This window comes from Leptonychotes weddellii, chromosome 16, assembly GCF_054177405.1.
Source record: "Leptonychotes weddellii isolate Sample4059 chromosome 16, ASM5417740v2, whole genome shotgun sequence".
NCBI classification, from domain to species: Eukaryota; Metazoa; Chordata; class Mammalia; order Carnivora; family Phocidae; genus Leptonychotes; species Leptonychotes weddellii.
In genome coordinates, this window is record NC_138384.1 from 14,054,984 (window position 1) to 14,068,932 (window position 13,949).

At 40.8% G+C, this 13,949-nt stretch overlaps 1 long non-coding RNA gene across 2 annotated transcripts in view; it reads left to right on the top strand.

Moving 5' to 3' along the window:
- Positions 1-9,904, top strand: part of LOC145717531 (uncharacterized) — a 22,215-nt gene extending 12,311 nt beyond the window's left edge. For both annotated transcript variants that reach the window (XR_014140815.1, XR_014140816.1), the window contains exon 3: positions 9,813-9,904. This is a non-coding gene — a long non-coding RNA (uncharacterized LOC145717531). The remainder of the gene's footprint in view (positions 1-9,812) is intronic.
- Positions 9,905-13,949: the final 4,045 nt, after the last annotated feature.

Here is a 13,949-nt window from a genome sequence, read left to right on the forward strand (position 1 = left end):
AGAGACGATGGACTCTGAAAAACAAACTGAGGGTTCTAGAGGGGAGGGGGGTGGGAGGATGGGTTGGCCTGGTGGTGGGTATTGAGGAGGGCACGTTCTGCATGGAGCACTGGGTGTTGTGCACGAACAATGAATCATGGAACACTTCATCTAGAACTAATGATGTAATGTATGGGGATTAACATAAGAATAAAAAAAACAAAAAAACAAAACAAAACAAAAATTCCTTTCTGGATTCCAAGATGTTTTCAGTAAATAAACAGCAGGTTTTCAGACAGGATAGAAAGACAACCAAGGTGGTGTTCTTAACCATATAGTATCCTAATAACAGGGAGTAGAGATCCTGTATCTGGAGCTCTCTGCAGAGACACCCCTCCACGCCTTGCAAGGCTGGGATGCAGATGAAACACAGTAGAAAATATAAATAACCTAGCCTGGAAACACTCAGATGGGGGAGCTGTTATTACTTCAACCTTCACAATAACCCCTACAGGGTAGGCACTGTTTTCCTCATTTTATGTATGTATGTATGTATCAAGATTTATTTATTTATTTGAGAGAGAGAGAGAGAGCGTGGTGGGGAGGGGCAGAGGGAGAGAGAGAATCTCAAGCAGACTCTCCACTGAGCATGGAGCCCAATGTGGGGCTCGATCCCATGACCTTAAGATCATGACCTGAGCTGAAACCAAGAGTTGGACGCTCAAGTGCCACCCAGGCACCCCAGTTTTCCTCATTTAAAAAAAACTGATAGTGTTGCAAGAGAAGCTAGGCAAACTGTCCAAAGTCACACCATTAGTAAGTGGCTGAGTAGTCAGGATTCGAATCCAGATCTGTCTGAGTCTGTGTTAATCATTAACTTAAAAGGGAGCCTAATCTTACTATTACCAAGTTATTTTATGACCCTGGGAAAGTGACTTCCTCTCTGGGAGGCAGTGTTATTGTAGGGGAAGAAATGAATAAGCAGAATAATGAATTTGGGCCTGGCAAGGATTCTGAGTCCTAGGACTTTAGGTTACCCTGATCTATGGTCTGGATCATACTCTTGACTTGAGGGCTGAGTCTCAAGATGTGGGCATCTAATGCAATTTCAGGGGCCTCTTAAGAAAGGGTGTATCTAACCTACCTTGTGGTCTCACTGGGCGTGGTCTCACTGGGCTGTTACCAGGAATAACTAATAAAAAAGCCTAAGACGTGTCCAAGTGCCACAGTGACAGATGTGACTACACATAAATTAGTCTTGCAGAAAGCTACTTGCCTGGGGTCATCATAAATTTCTGATGGTGCAACACAAGACTGATTGTATTTACTTTTGCTCTCTGTCAGGTTGAGAAGTGTGATAGGCCAGTAAAACGATTTAGTTGGCTGGTAAATTATCTGCAAGATTGATTAAAAATAGGAAGCAAGCAATTGGCAAATTGTCAATGCACAGAAAAGAATACTCAATAACTAGATCCAGAGATTAAATTAATTTAACATGGGGGCATCATTTGAGGAGGATGTTTCATTGAACTCTTGTGATTTTATTTGGACTGAAATGACTGTGTGTGTGTGTGTGTGTGTGTGTGTGTGTGTGTGAATGAAGCAGACATGTAACATGGTGCTCATCTTGGCTCTCAATTCAAGATTAGGAAAGCAGTAAAGATAATACACAAGGGACAGCCATCCTTAGTGCTCATCATTCTAAAAGAGATCATTTGGTGGAAATTAGAAAGAAAACATCAGCCATGTAATAAATTACTCTGAGTATCCCAAGAATTGGAAGCTGGCTGCTATTGTTCCCTCTTCCCGTAAATGATGTGCCCAGATTATACCATCACTCTAACACGATTATGTATGCAAATGATGCAGACAGTTATACAATTTACAATTTGGCTGAAATTGTTAAAGAACTGGCAAATGGACTTTGACAAGTTGCAATTGGGGGGTTTTAAAAATGAACTTTTATCACAGAGCAAGAAAACAAGGGATACTCAGCTGGGCTCATGTAAATTCCTGGAGCAAAATGTACAAGAGAGATGCAACTGATTTGCGCTCAGCTCCATCTTAAAAACTAGCATCAACTCTTCACTGTTGTGGGGAGATGGATTACTCAAATAGCGCTCTGGTTAAATGAAACATTAATATGGAATTATCATACACACCACACATGGATTACCAATTTCGAAAGAATTAGACCACAACAAAATACATTTAATTTAGTATTTCTTGCTCTTCCCCCCAGGTCATCACTATGAACCACTATTCAGACTGGTGAGGCCTGGGGGATAATTAATAAAGAGATCTGGTCAACAGAACCCATGAAAACAGGGACTCTGCTGTTTCCAGACATTTATTTTAGGGTGTTTCCTCTTCAATTTTGATTTCTTTAGATCCCTAGGGAAGCTTATAGTTCACAATTGCCTTTCCTATCTAGACCATAGTTAAGGTTACAACTTAGTAGGATTTCTCAAGGTTTACTGGTCCAAGATTCATACTGGCATCTGGGGTCCTCTCTCACATCATCGTGTATTCAGTATTTTTTCTATCAAATATATTTATAACAATTCTCCCACCTTCCTTTTTAAACCCTACACATGGCCACCATCTCAATATACAACCAGACAGAATGCTTAGAAAGGATCTATTTGTGCAAAATTTTAAAAAGACACTTAGACATACCTCTACCTTGTCAGACTTACTATCTCAAATTTGTTGATCCATAGATACAGAGAAAGACTCTAGAGATCATTCAGGAAACTTCAACCCCAAAGAAAGAGACAGGGAGGTATTAGATGAGATGCAGGGCTTCCTAACCACTTGTTTCCCAGTTAAATAAGGCCAGTTCCAAGTTTATTCTTCTGTTACTGCTCTTTTTTTGAAGTATAAGTTATTCACTTTCTTTTTAAATTACAGGGCTCTAAATTAGACTGCAGTGGGATGTTGACCAGTGTAGGGTATAATGAGAAGGTTACTTGTGGTTTCAACGTTTTGTATTTCTAGCCAGGGATATTTCCAACAGTGGCTGGTTAGTTCGTTTGGTCAGTAACTAGGTAATAATGAAGCCAAAAGAATGAGTTCAGTGCCCCGTGGGCCAGCTGGCTTCACTCATTTTATAACTATAGACTAGAGCTATTAAGGTTTGATTCCAGTGCTAGTTATCCACCTTGAAAACAAAAGTGACTTACTAGAGAGAGAGAGTCAAAGTCAGTGGACAACAAATAATATTTGGGAAAACAATTTCTACATCAAAGAAGATCAAAGTCATGCAAACTTAAATAAGATAACATTTTTCCTGTTAATTTCCTTTGGAAGACAGAGGAGAGGGTAGGTGAAAGGAGCGGAGCGGAGGGGAGGGGAAAGAGACACAGAGAAAACCCACTTCTGGCATGGATCAGTAAAAACAGCCACTCCAACATGGCAGATGGAAATGCAAATCAGGACAACTTTTTAGAAAGCAATTCAGCAAGAAAAGAACCAAATGTATTTCATGCTCTCTGACTCAATAGTTCAACTTCGAGGAATCTGTCCTATGGAATTAGAGAATTGGTTCTTTTCCTCCAGAATACTGTCTCCTCTATGTCCTTTGCTTTTTTTTTTTTTTAAGGATTTTATTTATTTGACAGAGAGAGAGAGAGAGAGCACAAGGAGGGGGAGCAGCAGAGGGAGAGGGAGAAACAGGCTCTCCGCTGAGCAGGGAGCCTGACACGGGGCTCGATCCCAGGACCTTGGGATCATGACCTGAGCAGACGCTTAACCAACTGAGCCACCCAGGCGCCCCTGTCCTGTGCTTTAATACCATCTGTCAGCTTGTGTGACAGAAACCTCCGAGTTGGGATGATTCCATTTTTGAGGAACCAGGTAAAAAAATCTCCAGTAGAGAAAAAGATTTATGTCTGCCCAAAAATGTTCACAGCAGCCTTATTTATGTTTGTGAAAGAGTGCCAACAACATAAAAAATAGTGGGATAGTTAACAGATAATGTTACATCATATGATAAAATTTATCCCATAAACAAACTGTTTATGATGAGTTTTCCACTGACACAAAAACTGTTCACGTATGAAAAACAGAATATAAAACCATGTAAACAATAGACTATAAAGAGTGTAAAACAATATGTGTAGACAGAGAAAAATACAACAAAATCATACGCATGATTATTCTGGATGGTGATATTTAGAGTGAATTAATTCTTCACAATTTTCTATACTTTGAAAGATCACACATTTTTTAGTGATGAGATGTAAACAAAATGGAGGCTGTTAAAATAATAGTGTTAAATGATAAACATAGGATTCATGATTGGAAGAAATACAGTATGGTCTTACTTAGGTGAAATATGCCTCGATAACTGAGTGAAAGTAATATATTGGTAAGAATGCTCCACAGGAAGCTATTTCTGGATGGTGGATAAGGGATGTCCCTTCTAGTACTTTTCTGTACTTCTCCTAAGTCATATATTATTTTCATAATCAAAGTTTGAAGAAAGTACTTAGAAAAGAAAATGTTAGCTTACAAAAGGAACCAGATAAGGGTGTGCAGACAAAGCAGTGAAACTTACCAGCATTGCCCAGACAAATCCGAAAAGCCAAAGTCACAATAAATAACAATATCATCTTTTCATTAGGCTTACCAAATGAAATAACCATTTTTTGTAAGCAAATAATGGTCAAACATTGGCAATTTCATGTGCTTCAACCCAATATTTAAGGAACAGCACACACTGTCTGCTTGTAAAATTAATTCTCAGACTGGTTATTTTTACTTTGGCCTGTTAGTTTTGCTCCCCAAATCTTCTAAAGCAGTGATTCTCAAACTTTTTTTGGCCTCAGGGCCTATTTACAATCTGAAAAGTTATTAAGGATGCCGAAGAGCTTTGGTTTGTCTGGATATAGGAAAGATGGAAATGGAAACAGTTTTTAAACAATTGACTCATTTAGAAATAAAATAATACCCCTATTACATGTTAACACAAATCATATACTTTCATAAAAACAATTACATTTCCCAAACCAAAATAATTTGGTGAGAGGAGTGGCATTGCAGCCCATTTTGTAAATATCTAGCATCTAGTCTTAAGAGAAGACAGCTAGATTCTCAGATCTGCTTCTGAGTTCAATCTGTTGCAATATAATATGTTAGGTAGCTTCTGGAAAGCTCCAAGGTACATGTGTGAGAGAATGAGTGAAAAAGACAATGTCTTTCTATTAATATGTAAATAATTTGACCTCAGAGACCACAGGAAGCCCAGCAGTTCCCAGACCATACTTCGAGAACCGCTGTTCTAGAGCAACAATTCATGGCCATTTCAGGGTCACGGTTCCCCCAGGAACCATGCATATTCTCCCTTCTCCAAGAAAGGAGCATGCACACGCATGCACGTACACACATTCACACACACACACACACGTTTGTGAATAACTTTGCGAGTTTACCAACACTCTGATGTCTACGGACACCCAGATTAAGAATACTTAGCCTGGAAAGAAGGAAAGAAATGTTCTAGCTCCATATGCTTTTTGAAGTGCCCCAGGTCAAGACCATGCCTGGTTAAGGTGCTTCATAAATATTGGTGCATGAGAAGAAATGAAATTTTCTCAGCAAAAATCGAGAAATACCTAAAATCGCCAAAAGACTGAATGAAATTAAATGGTAAATAGCTGTTGGATCTGGTGAGCTGCGCTCTAACACTGAGTCAGCAAAATGCCTCCCCATACAAACGGGAAGGAATAAAAGCAAGCTCCATCTTTCATGTCTGTCCCAAACTTATCCTTTTCAAAGAACCTAACTGGCTGCAATTCAAAGGCATGTTGAAAAATATATAAATATATAAATATATATTTGGGGGGTAAAAAAAAATCCATTAAATTTTTTGATTGCATTGAGTTGCTTATCAAGGGTGTGTGAATAATGCCAGGAAAAGATACTTTTCTAAAAATCAATAAGTTGAAAGTGCTGTTTTAGGGTTGCTGTAGTTGTTGGTTGTGTTTCAGAGTTATTCCTATTGACCTGAATTCAAAAACAAGGTATTGATTTATAAAGTACCTTCAGTAAATAAATGCACATTCTTTCAGCTAACCCTAATAACCTGTAGCATACAGAACAAGATTTCAACTCAGCTCAGTAGAGTTGAGCTTACAGTGTCACAATTAATCCTTTCTAAGAGTCACAAGTCTACTCTTATGTTGAGGAATAACAGAGATGGCAGACAAGAAAACCATGGAAAGAGGAAAGAGGTAGGAACATCTAGGCTTTTTTTTTTCAGAAAGATTTTTTTCAAATATTATTTTGGTTTTCTGAACAGTTGGGAGGCAAAGTTAACAAGACTATAGCTCTCCAATGAGTGGATGATCATGGACCGAATTCTTCTACATTATGGATCTATTTAGCTTTCTTCTTGAGAATGAATAATAAATATAAGCAGAAAGTTGTCTCTTTGGTTGACCATTGGGTCCTTTCTAGAGAAACACAAGATGAGGACAACAGCCCCAGATTTATATTCAAAGTCTACATCAGGGCAATGTTGTGGCTCGGTTCCATTCTGTCATACCCTGCCATTATTTGTCAGTCACAGATGTTGGTTGTTGGGGACCATACTGTATTAAAAAAACAACAACCCAGTTTCCTTTAAAATCAATTTCTACCAACTACAAGTGATTTGCCCCTTGAAGAGGCAGGTAAACATCATGAAAGCAAGCTTTAAAAAGGTGTAAGAAAGTAGAGTTTCTGGGCATTGGGCTTCTTTCTGGACTCTTCTTGAGGTTCAGTGACACTTAAGGACAACACAGAAATGAAGAGAGATCAAGCAGTAGAAGTGAAAATACAAAGCAGGACAAGTTTACCTGTACTCACGATGGAGGCATTGTGCTAGATACAAGGAAGCTGCCGTGTGGATAAACTACTTGGTTGTCCCTATTTAGTATCCATACAGCAGGGTTTGGCAACAGCCTATGCATTTAAATTTAAGTCCCAAACAATCTTCTTTTTTAATAATCAAGTTTTCTATTATTTCTCTCAGTTATAATGATTCTGATGATCGAGATAGACTTATTCCTTCCAAGCATGTTTTTTGGGCTACCAGGATTCTCCTGTAGTGGTCCAGGGTGGCATTTTGTGGACCAGGCCCAGCTGGAAATGGGGTGGTGGGGAAGGAGGGTGGTAAGTGGGCAGTGGGCTCTGGGCCTCACACCTGGCTTCAATCAGAGAAGCTCTATTTGGTCTGTTTTTATATATTGAGGCTGCCAGTAAGATTTTATTAGAAAAAGAATTCTGCAGCTAGAAACGACAATGGAAGTTTGAAAGTCATTGGTCTGGGGAAACTACGTTTAGACTAAAGTGGAACCTACAAGTTAATAATTCGTCTGTAGGAATTAAGCAGGTGAGTTCCCTTTAAAAAAAAAAACAAAACTTTCTGGTTATCCATGTTCATTATGGAAAAAGAATAGGGTAAACAGATATAAGGATATGGATATCTATACAGATGTATGTCCTTTTTTAGAAAATGAAAATGAGATCACACTCTACTTACTATTTTGTCACTTGATTTTCTTTTTTTTTAAAGATTTTATTTATTTATTTGAGACAGAGAGAATGAGAGAGACAGACAGCACATGAGAGGGGGGAGGGTCAGAGGGAGAAGCAGACTCCCCGCCGAGCAGGGAGCCCGATGCGGGACTCGATCCCGGGACTCCAGGATCATGACCTGAGCCGAAGGCAGTCGCTTAACCAACTGAGCCACCCAGGCGCCCTGTCACTTGATTTTCTTTTCACCATAAGGGCTATTATGAACATCTCTCCATGCCAACAAATATACCACTATATCAAACTTTATGAAGTCTCCCTAGCATGTTAGCATATGGACTTTACCCATTTCCCACAGGCGGCAAGTCTATTGAATGCCTTGTTTGGAGGCATTTGTCTGCTGCTAAAAATAACCCTGCTGTGAACATCCTAGATAACTCTACAGGGCAGAACTTCCTAACTGGTATGCTGTGGCACGTGGGTATAGTGCAAGAGGGTGCCAGTGTGGGAGATGGGGCCACCCGACCCACTTACTGCTCTGGCCCCAACCCTATGCCTGGGTCTGTGAGTGGTTAGTATTTACCTCAATATTCTCTACAGAAGGACATTTTCTATGTGACCCATGACTCAAAAATTCTTAGAAAGTGCTGTTACAGGGTAGAAGTGACAAATATGCCCTCCCTAGCCAAACCAGCTGGCTTAGACCCTCCAGTGCCACCACTTACCAGCTAGGAGATCTTAGGGAAGTGACCTTCATTGTGTGTCCCATAATTTCCTCACTTCTTAAGTGGAGGTAATGATAATCACCAGCTCATAGTTATTGTGTTGTTTAAGTTAGTAAATGTAAACACTTAGAACAATGTCAAATACATGGGAAGCAATACAAACGTTAATTATTGTTACCCTTGTATATACATCTGCACACTTTCTGACTGCTTCAAATCTGGGGTGGCTTCTGATCCGAAAGACAGAATGTTACACTCGGTATCTGGAAGCTCTAGTGTTTCTGTATGGTTTAGGACATAGCTTCCCAAACTGTGTTGAGAAAATGATTCATGTTGCCCTCAAGATGGTATGGCAAGGCCTCAGGGATCAGAGTCCCTGGGCTGATAGTACACAGCCTTTGATTATTCCAGTCTGCTGAACAAAAAGAATCATTTTTGTTGTGTGCAAAGACTTGAGAAAGGTTGGGAAGCGTGGCCCTGAGCTTTGTGTTTATTTCAGAATCCACTCTAAGACACCCAGCTTCTGCACATTTCGCTGTCCCCTTCTTTTCCCTCCACTCAAAGCACCAATTATTTGGCAAACAATCACGGTCATCCAGGCTCTTAGCCTGACCCGTGTGTGCAAGGAGAAAGAGATTGGTTTTCCATAGTAGTTTGCTGATGTAACTTCAATAGCATATTGCAATATAATATGATAATTACCACTTTTTAGAGAAAGAAAAACAAGTTAATAATCTTTTACCTACATATCATGTGACTCTTTTGTTTTCTAATACTTGGTGAGGCCCTGCAGTCTGGGGATATTTGAGGGGTGAATGTGTGATACTGAGAATCGTGTACTGCTAAAACCTGAGGGTATATTTCAAACATTGGTGACATTTTTGTGAGCAGTCATTTCTCTGTCTTTAATTTTAGTTGCTATTTCTCCTAGTCTTTAGGTTTCAAAGTTGATAGTCTCCTCCTTAATGGGCCTGGGTCCCATTTTTGCTCTAGCTGAGCACAGATACATGTATCAAATTCTGGCTGAAAATCAGCTGTCTTCTTAGTTTTCAGAAGATGGCTCTCCTATTCCTTCCATAAGCTCCTTTAGTCTTTGTTCTTCGGTCCAATCTGCAAGCCATCTGCACCCTTTATTATTAAGAACATATTTACGGAGATTTCACAACTGTTTAATAGATATGTATCTTATTACATGTTTGATACACCTCATTAAACATACGATTCAATTGGTATTTATTTAACATTCAGTAAACACTGAGACCCCGCAGCCTAGATGGGAGCAGGGGTAGGGGGAGGACCCCAGCTCAGCATCAATGCCTCCATTGTCCTGTAGGAGCTGGTCCTGCTGCAGTCTGCTTCTTCACCTTTAACCCTTCAACACTCCAGCCCAAAAGGGCTTGGGCAAAGGATCAAAGTCAGGATCCAAGCCTAAACTATAGCTTACAGCTCAAGCTACTATGGGGGTTACCATCTGGAAAAGGTCCATGTTTCCCCAGTGCCATCTCAGCAACCATGCTAAGTGTGAGCTATGGGGGATCCGGTCTTTCCAGATCCATAAGTGTGACCACGATTTTTTTTTTTTTTAAGTGACTTACGGTGTGGGCATCAATACAACTCAACAGGAGGAAGACGCCAAAACCTCCCAGCTGCTCTTCCAAACCAGATCAGAGGTACCTGGAGCCCTGGTAAATGAACCAGAGGTAGATCAGGACGCTTTCTGAGTCTACCAGGCTGCTCTGTCCTTCACTCGCCTAAATCTCCAAGACCCTTGGCTAACGGCACAGATTTCTTCCCACACCCCCCAGCTCTTTGAGTTCGCTTCTCAGAGGCTCAACATTCTTTTGTCGTTTCAGAAAGATCACGATACACCTGAGGACTGCATAGGGGGCGGCCGAAACGAAGAGCGCTTTAGAGAAACATTACTCCATTTAAACATTTGAGGCTTGTTTTCTCAGGGCTTCCAGGACTCAAACATGTAAAAATGCAAAGAAGCCACAGCAACTCCTCTGTGAAAAAAGTTTTCCTTTAAGGAGGCCACATGTCTTAGCCAAACAACTGATACCAAATTGTGGGATTGAAATGCTTTCTGTGAGGGGGGCAGAAGGCAATTTAGTTCTTAGTTCTTTGCCATAAATAACGGATTAAAAAGCTTAGCTGATGCTATAAATTAAAAATGTGAAACTAATTATACCAGCCCCATAAAAGCGAAACAATCAATTCATAACCCAAGTATGTGATATGACAGCATCTACTGGGTATGACAGCTCCGGAGAAGTAGAGAGGACCCAGTAATCCTACAAGAATCCGTCCTCCAGTCCAGAACCACAGGCCCACTTGCATGCTGCGGAGCAAAACAGTAGTAGCTCTGTTGTTCTCTCTACCCATTTTTCATGACAACAGCCTCATCCTTCTCTTCCCTTTCTCCACCCTTTCCATGCAGGCCCATTACTCAAAAGAAAGGCTCACCCATACCAACAAGCACAGCTGCAGTTTTGCCAATTCAAACCAGATGGATCTGGAAGGCAGCTGCTGCCAAGACTATAATTCAACCGGGAATTCCTAAATGTTTCAACCAACCATTTAATAATGTTCTAGCTAGAGTTTTCTCCCTGTTCTAAATATATGGGTGAGGCCAACTTGGTTGGACTCTAGTTTCAGAAAAGTTCTCTGTGTCACTCAGTGAATTGCTTCCGTCTGTTTTACATGGACCATACTCAACATATCATAAGCCGCCGATGGTTCTCCACCCCCAGCTTGTCCTCTTCCTGGTATGGTGGAATGAATCACTGTTTGCAATTCTTCCTGACCTCTGTGTATTAGAACTGTACATCTCTACCCTTTGCCTTGTGACTTTGCAGTTCCTCCCACTAAAAGTGGAGTATATTTCCTCATTGTGTCGCTGGGCGACTCAACCACATGTTTCGATTTGGCTCAAGAGGCACTGCATCTTTCTGTTCCTGCTCTTAGGCTCTGTTAGTCTGCATGAGAATAATATGTGCTGGATAACATGTGGTATCAGAAGAATGACAAGGCCCTTGGAGCTGACTTGAACCCATCTCACACCCTGGAGCCAAGCTCAGCTGATCCCACACAAGCACAGCAGAGCCAAAGCCAGCTTCCACAAGGGAAAAAAAAAAAAATGAATGTTTACTGTTTTAAGATGCTATGTTTTGGAAAGGTTTGTTACACAACTGTTTTGTGCCAATAGCTGACTGGTACAACTGCCCCCTGAATTATCTTTCCAAAACTGTCATGTGATTACATTAGTCCCTTGCTTCATGGCTCCTTACTGCTTATAAGGCAAGTCCAAATTCTCTACCATGGCACTCAAGGCCTCCCCAAGTCGAGCTCTACCCTGAGTGTCAGTCTTTCTGCAAAACCTTCCTGACCTGACTGGTTCCCCTCCTTTGGATTTCTAGAGCACTTTCATGATCTGCTACAACAGTACTCTTCCTACTGGATATCCCTAGTATTGTATCTATCTCCCTGGGAAGACTGAACTCCAGAGTCAAGAGTTAGTCCGTTCATCTTCGTAGTGCGAGCCCTAGCCTATAGTAAACAAATTGGATTTACTTCGTAATGATTACAACCTGCCTGGTTTTGATCGGAAACGTCAATAGACCATTTGCTTACAACAGACTCAAATATTGTCTGAACATTTTTAAGAAAGTAACTTAGACTCCCCAGTTTCCCAGTTCAGGAGTCTAGGTTTACACAGTGATCTGGGTTTCAGTAGGAGACAGACAGTGGTGCAAATATCATTGAAGGTCATAAAGATATGTTCTGAAAGTAAGGCCATGGCCCACTTAAGTTCTCCCTTGGGATTTCAGCCTGATCCTTGCTCTAATGTTGACCCATGGCCACTGCCCAAATAGAGGGAGCCGAAAGCAGGCTGGAGTTTGATTTTCCCAGTTGATTTGGTCACAGTTTTGCCCATAATAATGTTGCTGTTTTCCTTGGACTGGCTGTTGCAGACGAGTCAGATGGAACAGGGCTGTAGCCCTAGGATAGATCGATGCTATCGATCCTCAAGGCTCTGTGTCATTTCCAGGGGATTTGCTAAAGAAGCTACTTATGTTCCTTTTTCATTTTCACCAACTCATTACCAGCTGCCGCTGCCTTCATACGTCTCAGCAACACCTGGATGAGTGGAACATGACCATCCGGTTGGGGTTCGGACACCAGACAACGTGCAACCCACCAAAACCTGAGCCACACGAGGAAGGCAGGTCACACTGGTCCACAGGGGTTTGGTATTTTTTGTTTTGTTTTAAAAAGGGCAGCCTGGCCCTACACTAAGCAATTGATCCCCTGGCTTAACTTTTAAATTAAGACCATTGTAAATTTGGGAACTTGAGAGGACATAGAGAGGACACCCATAATACTTTGCAAATGTCAAGTGCCTCTCGATGTTGGTTACTTTTCAAAGGTAGCTAGGTTACAATGTACTATGGTAATGAAAAAACCCTGTCAGGCCCACTCTACAGGGTTTTAGTCAATATACATAATATTATTGGGCTTTGCAAGGATTAAAGGGTGTTTCTCTCACAGCCTCACAATAGGGCTATTTTTTTTCTACTGAAGGCACAAAAGAAAGCCCCCTGTTTACAGAGGAGCCCAGGACATTTTGGGGCCCCAAGGCAGTCCTGACATCCCTTTGTGTACTTCCCCCTGCTGGTGGCTTTGTAGTTAACCTAAAAAAAAAAAAAAAAAAAAAAAATCCAATTTCTTTTAACCTATAGATGCCAAGACTAAAAAAAAAAAAAAAAAGATTGGTGATTTATATTTATATTATGGGACTTCTATTGTCCACGAGCCTTTTCTAGAGTACAGATGTTATGGTTTCCTTCAGTTTGATTCTGAGAGGGAAAGCTTTTATGTCACTCCATCCTTCCCCTGCCCCCCCCAACTCTCACATCCCCTCAGTTCAGCCATATTTAGCGCAATTTTAGAATCACTCATCCCACAGAATGGGGTACCCAAAATGGAGCCTAATACAATGCGGTCCTACCTAGATTTATACACATTAGGAGGCTAGAGATAGCACACCAGAAAATTCTGTAATGTGTCATAACCATGCCTAAACAAATAGGAAACTACTCAGTATGTTTGGCCTACACAATTAAAGGGAATTCTAATCTGAAAATCTCACAATAGAGAAGCCGTGATTAATCTGTTCAGTGAAACTTTATGGGTGAGGGTTATGGAGAAGAATCCTGAGCTGGCTCCAGGGAATGACCAACTAATTCTTGTAAGCATCTTTACAGTGTTTTATTGTGGTAAAGAAAGACACTCGGAAGTTATCATCTTAACCATTTTAAAGTGTACAATGGAGCAGCAGTTCACAAGGTTGTGCAACCATCACCACGCTCTAGTTCCAGAACCCTTTCCTCATCCCAAATGAAAGCCCTGTACCTATTAGTAGGCTCTTCCCATTTCCTCTTCCCCCCCTAGCTCCTGGCAACCACAAATCTGCTTTCTGTACTTATGGATTTGCCTTTTCTGGCTATTTCATAAAAAAAAAAAAAATGTTATCACATAATATGTGGCCCTTTGTGTCTGGCTTATTTTACCTAACCTAATAATGTCTCCAAGGTTCCATCCACGTTGTAGCATACATCGGTATTCCATTCTTTTTTACAGCTGAATAATATTTCATGGCATGGATGTATACCGCCTTTTGTTTATGCATGCATCTACTGATGGACATTTGGGTTCTTGGAC